Genomic DNA, 9,886 nt, shown 5'->3' on the forward strand with positions numbered 1-9,886 from the left:
CTAATGGTTTCTTTTACGATACTAAAGTTTAAGCATGCCAGATCCCCTAAGAAAACCGTCCACATGCAATTGGTCTCTCACCTGGAGGAGAGAGTCCGTTCGGCAGGCCTTTTATGGTACCCTAGCTGAATGCACGTGCGTTGCAACAGAATAACGATAAAAAAAAACTCAAAGATCACACAACTGATCTAATTCAAAATGGGTTTGCTAATTCTCATCTAGATGCGAATTACGTATGTCACATGTAAGTTGTCTACCACATGATTTATTTGACAAGATTCATGTGTATTACATGTGTTTCTGTTTCAATGTATTTGCTGTTTGTTTTCCATTTACGACTTGCCGACCTTTGGGGTTTGCAGGGTCAGGGGCCTTGCGTCTCGGCTTGTCCTCGTTTTCCTTGCCGTTGGGATTCAGGGGTTGTTCACTCAACCGTGTGTATTTTTTTCAGCAAGGGGATGCGTTCAGGTTGTTTTTGTTGGGCTATTTTCTTATGTTTATTTAAAAAATGTTTTTATTTTTTTCTGGGAGGCTTGGGAGAAGATGGAGGGTAAACATACATCAAATAGCTCAGCAGCACATAGACATCCAGTTTGTCTCTGATCAATTGTATCATAATGTAATTTCGATATATTTAGATGTTTGTTCATCTTTTTACAGTAACTTTTAGCAATGTCTCATCTAAATTTGCCATCGTTTGATTTAATTTCTTTAATTTTGGTGCAACCACTCGAGCCCCCATCTATGTGGTCGTTGTTTGTTTGTCACACATCCTTTGTTGGACTGTTTGGCTTCTCCTTTACCAGACCGTTATTGTGGCGCCTTGGCAGCCTGTTTCACTGCATTGTTTCTGGGTCGCGGCGTAGAATCGGAGGAGACAAGAAAGGGGAGTTTTATCATAGTCAATGCCTTCCTAGTTCATTATGACATTCTGTCCCATTATTTGAGAGCTTCATCAATATGATATTTTGCACTGTCTAATTTAAGTTTTTGTCCATTGCATCTTGTTGCCTCAAGTTCAGCGCAAACTCTTGATCTCGCGAATGGAAATATGCCCTAGAGGCAATAATAAAAGTTATTATTTATTTTTAATTTTGGAATCAATTGTTATGTTATGTGTCATAATTCCATTGATTCTCAAGTCTACAATAACCACAAAACACTGAAGAAAACTCATATGCATGTGTTGAATAACAAACGGTAAATAGATTTCTAGTGTCGCCTCTAAGACTAGCTCAAGTTTTGCATGATGGCTCTGTTTTCCTGATCATGGGCATACTTTATGTAATGAGGATGCCAACAACTTCAAGAACATAATGGTAGAAGAACACTTGTGTTAGATGAAAGTTTGAATTTGCCAGGGGTACAAATGAAATGAAAATGAATAGATAAAACAATTCTAACAAAATTTCTGCCACCTATACTTTATGATATTCTAATCAGACTGGATAACTTTGTCGACATTTTTAGAGAATTTTATGACTTAGTTTGGAATTCTGCTTACTCACTTTGAGTATATGTTTCCCTTCCTTTTCCTGCTAGGATCGGAAATCTTGTGTATTTCTATATCCATACGATCAAGTCCTTAGGTTTCCGAAATAGTTTAATGGAAAACGAAGTCCTTCAAACTATTGCTATTTGACTCGGACCTGTTCCGAAAAAGTCAAGGTATTTTTAATTGTTTGTTGACACGGACAAATTATGGAAAACCTCTGAAAGAATTTCCATATGAAATATCCATAGTTTATGCATCAAATGGATGCCAAGTTATTGATATTACACCTCCCGGGCCAGAATTTCTCGTCTACTTATTCTTTTATTCTTCTATTTTGAATCTGAAGAAGAAGAATAAAATTCATTCGAATAATTTATTAATTCTTAAATTAAGTAATAAAAAATAGTAACTTTTCTTCTAGCTCGACTTCTTCCTTATTTCATATCTTTACCTTCGATAATGAGTTTAATTCCTTTAGTAGGTACAATAAAACTATTCTTAGGAGCTACTTTAGCTCTTGCTCATGGATATATTAAAAGAAGGTTAGCCTATTCAAGAATTTAAGTGTATTATAGATCAGGCGGCACCCAGATTTGAACTAGGGATAAAGGATTTGCAGTCCCCTGCCTTACCGCTTGGCCATGCTGCCAAAAAATCTGATAAAAAAATTAGAAAACAACAAGTATTCATCCACGTCTTCTCATGAAAAGCCATGAAAATATTTAAAAAATACAAAAACAAATCCACTATTGGTTTTATGTCTACCAAAACATAAAGTAACTCCCAATATAGTAGTGAAATCAACACGTAATTAAAAAGGATCGACGCGAATGTTCCGACTTAAATAGGATCTAAACAAGGAAGAGCACTTGCCTTTTAATTTTTTTTCTATATGCAGCCACCTCTGGGTATTGAAGTCCTTGATGGTCATGTTTGTCGCCTTCGAAAGGCCCTTTGGGAGAAAAGCATCCACCTGGTCCTTGGTTTGAGAAGTTTAGCTCTATGGTTCAAGCTGCTGGTTTCTCTTCTAGTGAGCATTACCCCGCACTTTTCACTGATACATCCGGTCGTACCTTACTTCTTCTCTATGTTGATGATATGTTGATCACTGGAGATGACCAGAAGTACAGTGCTTTTGTTAAGAAAAAGTTGAGTGAAGAATTCAAGATGTCAGATGATGCACTTTGGATTTTGTCAAACTAAACCATAAAGAATATCATATAATTCGAATGTATATCTAGTAGCAAAACTGAATAATATATATATAAATGAAAGAAAACAAAAAAATAGTATTCTAACATAGAATGAATTAAGGGCTCTGGTATTACCCCAAACAAACAAAAAAAGGATAAAAACCTATACACATAGTAGTACCAAAAATAGTATTCTAGTGAGCATGACCCAAACATCAAAGATGAATTGCATCTCATATAGTCTCTCCCCCGTCTCTGTCATGCGTGTATACACATGGACGTACATACCACATACACAAAAGGCACCGAGGAGCATGTCTGCATGTATACACACAGAGGAAAGAACAACAATCTATGTAAATTTCACAAAAAATAAACACATATAAGGAAATGAAGACGGAAATAACAAACAAATTGGAATATTCACATTGCACACACTCAAGGCCAAGAAAGATGCGATGCTCGGTACACCGGGCGACCTTCTACAAGCCCGTAAATGTAAAATTTGGCCCTCAAATAGAAAATAGGGAAAAAGACTTGGACGATAACCGAAATCGACTAATGGATCGAAAAAGGCAACATATCGCTAGTAATTAACTGACCGACAAGAATTTTTTCATCAGGAGGAAGGCGATCCCTAGCGCGATTAGAGTTCTGCTAGTCCGCCGCCAGCCGCCTCCCCTGTGGCAACGCGGTGAGTGGTGATTCTTGTCCTAGGACGGTGTCGTAGGGTGTCATGGCTGGTTTCTTCCTCTCTGCTATGAGGATTTGCTCGCCTTTGCTGCTGGTAACCCGTGGTAGATCAATTTGTCTGCTCGTTCAGGGAGCATCTCGAGTATGAAGTTTTGAAGGATTTGGAAGGAAGTTGTGCTCCAATTTTTCTCAGGCTGGATGCGGGTATAGTACTTGGAAAAATGAAGCTTTTAACTTACAACTGTCGCAGACTCATCGGGACAAGGCTCTGCTGAAAGTTCAGAAGCGGAATTGTCCGGATGTTGTTTTCCTTTCAGAAACTCACCTTGATGAGTGGTCGGTGGACTATTTGCATCATAGACTGAAGATGGATTTCAAAGAGGTAGTTCAGAGCAAGGTTTTGGTTACCGAATGCGGCATTTTTACCGAGGGGGATCGGTAAACGTGGTTACCACGGTTAGCATGAAATTTCGAGCAAATTTCCATAGAATTTCGAACAAAATTTATAATTCAATTTTGAATTTAGATTCTTTCAAAATGGATATAGATAGCACATGAACGTATATTTATCATAAAAGAGCTAGTACTGCAGTGCAACGTTGTCTACTCGAGTGCTGTGAGGTGCTACCATACTTTACTGTACATTGAGTGTTTAAATTCAACAAATTAGAAAAATGCATTTTTTGCTCGATATGACCATTTACCCAGGGGGGCCGAAATATGTGGTAACCACGGTAAATCTTGAAATTTTGAGCAGTAACCAAAACCCTGGTTCAGAGTGATGGTCGGAGTGGAGGATTGCTGCTTCTTTGGAAGAACAAGACAGATAGTTGTTTCATTGATGTCTATATTGGGAGTAGACAGGATAACGTGTGGCACTTCACGCGGATGTACGGTGAACCGGGGTGGCAGCATAAACGCTTGACATGGTAGCGGCTGAGAGATCTGCATGCTATTGATAATATTCCTTGGTTTGAGATGGGAGACCTAAATAAAATTATATATCCTTTCGAGAAAGAAGGGGGGAACCCTCGCCCCCTTCACTTCATGCAAGCCTTTAGAGAGGCTTTGGAAGATTGTAACTTAGCCGACAATGGTTATGGTGGAGAAAAATTCATGTGCCATCAAGGGAAAATTCTGAGAGGCTTGACCGAGCTCTGTCAAATGAAGCATGGAACCAAAAGTTTGGGGAGGCGGTTTTTGAAAACCTTGATTATAGCAAGTCAGATCATATATCAATTATGATTAACATAGAACCAACAGCTACGGAGGAAAATAGTGCACCGGTAGTGTTAAGATTTGAGGCAAAGTGGCTCAAAGAGGTCCATTTTCGTCAAGTTGTTGAAGAAGCCTAGGAGCAGGGCTAGTGTTCGAAGTTTGAAAAATACCTTGGCGGAGAAGTTCTATGGTGCATGATCATCTATATACTAAGTGGGACTAATGTGTGCTTCCAAACACTAAAAGAAGAAGTCAGTCTACAGAGTGAGACTTGGAGAAGGCTGCTAGTGGAACTATAAATGGTGAAAATACAATAAAGGAAAGAGAAATAGTAAGGGAGGTTGAATTGTTACTTGAACAGGAGGAAATTCATCATGCACAATGCAGCAGGTTGGACTGCTACGATTTGGAGATAGGAATATGTCATACTTCCAAAATTTTGCTTCTGCTCGTTGCATAAGAAACATGATAAAAACAAATTGAGGGGTGACAATGGTACGTGGTTGGAAGGAAGTACAAAGTTGAACCCTAATGTGTCACAATATTTTGCGGGGCTGTTTGTGACTGAAGTTGATTAGCCAGATCCGGATGTTCTAGGTAAACTGAGACAAAGGGTGTTAGTGGCCATGAATGGAAATCTGCTGAAAACCTACAAGGCTGGAGAGGTGAAGAAAACACTTTTTTGATTGGAGATTTGAATGCGCCGGGTTGTGATGTGATGCATGATATTTTGTTGAAAAAATGTTGGCATATCCTGGATGATTCTTTGATCTTGGTAGTTTTAAATGCAATAACTGATAAGGTGATTCCAGTAGGATGGAATGATACATTGATTGATCTCGGGAAAGGGCTTCCTACAGGGAGATCCCCTATCACTGTATTTGTTCTTGATTTGTCCAGAAGGATTATCTAGTCTTCTGGCTCATAAAGAGGAGGTTCATGGCATCGAAGGCATCAATGTTTGTAGAAATGCACCATCATTCTCGCATATATTATTTGCTGATGATTCGCTTATCCTTATGAAATAATATATGACTAATGCAACCTCGTTGAGACAGGTACTAAATTAATATTGTTCAATCTCTGGGCATATTTGTTAGCCCAAAATACGGATGCTACCATGAAGGCTAATATTTGTACGGAACTAAATATTATGTCTGAAGCATTGTTAGATAAATACCTGGGTTTACCAGCCATGGTTGAGGTGGATAGAAGTGATAGTTTTGTTAATCTATTTGAGAGGTTTATAAATAAATTGAAAAGTTGGAAAGAGACTCCTATCTATGGGAGGTAAGGAAATCCTTTTGAGGGCATTGATAGAATCAATTCTTGTTTTGTAATGTCAGTTTTCAATATCCCCAAGAAGCTTTGAAAATAAATGACGGATGCAATGACTGAATTCTGGTAGGGTGACACCAATCAAATTAAATGGATGCATTGCATGGTTTGGTGGAGGATGTGTATTAAGAAGAAGGATGGAGGTATGATACCCCACCTAGTTTTATTGTTTCTGATGTAATAAGCGATATATCTCCTTTTAAAGTGAAATAAAGTGCGCCATGAACGCTTTCCCTCGAAAAAAAGGATGGAGATATGGGCTTCCGGGACCTTCAGTACTTTAATTTAGCTATGCTGGCAAAGCCGTCTTAGAGACTTATCACAAATATTGACTCTTTATGTGCTCATGTTTTGAAAGCCAAATACTATCCAAATAGTAACTTACTAAAGGCGGGCCCGAAGACAGGATCCTCTTTCACATGGCGAAGCATTGTGGCTGGACTGAACACCTTTCATAGAGGACACATTTGGAGAGTGGGTAATGGTGAAATGATTAATATTTGGGAGGACCATTGGAGAGTAGGTACCTATTAAAGTTAGGATTTTCGCCTTGAAGGCTCTTCATGGGATCGTTCCGGGTCTTTTAGTGCTTGCTAACAAACATATTCCTATCAATGATCATTATCCTGTTTCCTCAATGGGGCTAGAAGGAGTAAAACATTTCACTTGCAGTCGTGCACAGGAGTATGGAGTACTTTGGGTCTCCTGGATATAATAAATTATGCTACAAATGTGGATCGATCGGGTTCCATTGTTCTTGAAGAGCTTCTTATGCGGCAAAGCAACAAGGTACCTGTTCTGGGACATGTCGGGCTAAGGAAATTATTTATAAGATGAAAAAAAGTGCGCCAAGAAGGCTTTCCCTAGGAAATAAAAGTGACCGGCAAGAGAATTTCATGTGCCTGCCTAATTGTCTATGCATGACTAGGCCCAGCTCATATCTTTTGACGTCAAACTCCGAACCCTATCCCTAATATCGCTCAACCTTCTCGAGAGATCCTTACAAAGTCGTGATCAATAGATGGATTCAGATCACGGCAGTGGGATCGACCACATCAGCGGCCTTCCCGACGAGCTCCTCCACAACATCCTCCTCCGGCTGGACCTGACGACTCCCGCGGCGGCGGCTCGCACAAGCGTCCTCTCCCATCGCTGGCACCACGTCTGGGCTAGCCTTCCCGACCTGTTCTTCGGCGAATTTGATGAGGACCCGCAGCCCAACTACTCCCTGGACGCCATTGATGGTGCCCTCGCTGTTTACTCTGCACCAAAACTCTCGTCCCTGTATATCACCACCCCGATGGACAATGAGCTTCGTGTCCCCGCTTACCGTGTCGCTTCGTGGCTAGCCTTCGCATCACAGCATCTCGTTGACTCGCTCTATCTCGACATATATCATACTTCTTCCTATGCAGAAGAAGACGAGCTCGAGCTGCCCACGTGTGAAACAGCGACGGAAATCGTTATGAGACTCCCATTCATCCTCCGGCACCGCCGCAACGACATTGTAGTCTTTGCCGCACTAACTGACCTGAACATCCGTGGTGCTACCATAGACGGACGGGAGCTGGAAGGGCTTGTGTCCCGTCTGTGCCCACGCCTAAAGAACCTAGACCTATTCGTCAAACTTTCCGCTGAATCCGACATCTCCATACACTTTGCCACACTCGAGCAATTGAGCTTAATCGTCGAAAAGGCCCGCCAGCTCGAGGTCAAAGCCCCTATTCTTCGACGTCTAGTGGCAGGGTACCCTGTCCAGACCTACGTCGCGGCCCCAAACCTGGCCGAGGTCGCTTGGGATGACTTCGCCCGGGGCCGGGAGGAGGAACTGAAGTTTATCTTTGCTGATTCTGGGCGTCGTCTCCGATTGCTAGATGTCAGAGATTGCTCCGCAATGGCGCCATTGATGCGTTGTTTTGATACGGTTGACGAGCTGAAACTGCATGGTCTCTCCTTGGTCGGTCTCTTCTTCTCATAAAGTACCACTGAATCCATGTTATTTCTCATAAAGTCGAGCCATTTTGGGACGGAGGGAGTACAAATTGAATGTCCCAATGTCCCGATGTTGGCTGATCTTTTAATTAATTGACCACTTTGTTTGTGCTTTGAATTTGTTAGGGAACGGAGGAAGGATACCAAAGCTTCTTAGATGACATAGAGCATCTTCCCAGGTGTGAGGTATTGCATGTATCTTCATTTATGGGTCACCGCTGCTTCGTGCCGGGCATACTACATCTACTCAAGAGAGTCCATGGTGTAAGGAAGCTAGTGTTTGATAACGACCCTGTGAAGGTAACCCCACTTTTCAATGAATCCGAATCTATGAGTTCCGAATCAAAATTGACATAGCATCATGATTTGTGCAAATCATTATCTGTATTTTTTTTCCCTTAACCTTAGTTTTTGGGCAGGAGCCTCCACAGAATAACCGGATTCCTAGCTTAGTGTTCGCCATATGTCTTAGTTTTTTTAGGGACAACATATATGCCTCAGTTAAAAAGCCATAGTTGGTGCTTAGCGTGTTGAGTGGTGTACATGTAGGAGTATGTTTGGTGGGAAAGATGACGATGCAAGTGCGAAGTTTAGAAAATGCCGGGCGCCGCTACATAAGATTGATTATGCTAGGTGCTCTTCAAATAAAATTAAACTAAAATTAAAAAACAGCCAACAGCTCAGATTTAAACCACCGTTTCCCTATTATATGTGCTTACATGCATGGGGAGTTGTTCGGTGAGAAATATGCATGTTTACTCGTTTCGGTGAAAACCATTAGCATCCATCTATTATTTGGGGCCAGAACATACCAACCATCAAAAAAAAATTCTCAGATATATAGTCTTATCTGATAATACATTATTTCATTTCCAGTTTTACCCAAGCTTGTCGGCTTGCCCTTGTCACTTGCTGGAGGGAGATATGGCAGGGGAAATAAACCTTTGTTAAGTTGAAGAGATAGAACTCAATAGATTCAGTGGAGCAGATGAGGAGATGAAATTGACAGATGTGCTGACATCCAGATGCACCATAGAGAAACTTCAACATTTGGAAATTACATTAACAGACGATGTTACTGAACTAAGTGAGGAGGTATATGAGAAGATCCAGATCATGTGTGGTCCTGGAGTGGAAGTCAATATTTACTAAGTCTAAGTTATCTTCGAAGAATACGTAATGTAATGAGAGCGTTTATTAGTAGTGCACTATTATTACAGGAAAGTCTGTGTCCCAAAATATTTGATGTTTACTAGGCCAATTTCCGAATTTCTTTTTTTGAATATGCAATTTCCGAATTTCCGATGAACTTCAATTTTTATTCATAGGTTACGTACATTTTGATGTACGCATTGTTACAATACTTTTGTTCCACATGCTACACTTTAGGCATGCTTAACTTCTTAAGAAAATCGTCCACAAGCAAGTGGTCTCTCGCCTGAAGGCGTACATAATGAGGATGAGGACACAGTTCGTTCTGAGGTGGCGAAGCTCGCCGGGTAGGTGATGCCTCTGCTGATGACATAAACGGTAGAAGTATGAAATGATACACCTCATTGAAGTTTTGATTAGCAGGTGGAATGGTCCGGGCTAATGCGACTGCATTGCCCAAGACCCTCCCGCTATCATCGCCTCGCTCACCTCACCTCAAGGGTGTCAACATTTTACATACTTGAACGTACTACTCTATTCATTTTTCACAGATGGAACATATGAAATCTTTTTGCTGGACTCAAGCTAGTACCTACATATGCTCTGATCAGCTGTGCTAACAGATAGTCCAAACAAACACGCACCACCAAATACAAGATAAGAGAGCAACAAAAGTACTCATGCGAACAAAAAACCACACCAGTTGGTCCAAAAGGAATTTCATTAGTCTCATCCACTACACGAGGTTTTCACTGAGAACAAGAACCGCTCAATTCCGTCCAAAAGGGTATATATGAGACATGGT

General features: G+C 40.8%; 1 non-coding gene across 1 annotated transcript; it reads right to left on the minus strand.

Annotated features, from left to right (window-relative positions):
* Positions 1 to 2,073: 2,073 nt before the first annotated feature.
* TRNAC-GCA (transfer RNA cysteine (anticodon GCA)) lies at positions 2,074 to 2,144 on the minus strand. Its single transcript has one exon. It is a non-coding gene; the product is annotated as a tRNA-Cys (tRNA).
* Between the last annotated feature and the right edge of the window lie 7,742 nt (positions 2,145 to 9,886).

The sequence above is a fragment of the Triticum aestivum genome, chromosome 3B (genome assembly GCF_018294505.1).
Source record: "Triticum aestivum cultivar Chinese Spring chromosome 3B, IWGSC CS RefSeq v2.1, whole genome shotgun sequence".
In the NCBI taxonomy this organism is placed as follows: domain Eukaryota; kingdom Viridiplantae; phylum Streptophyta; class Magnoliopsida; order Poales; family Poaceae; genus Triticum; species Triticum aestivum.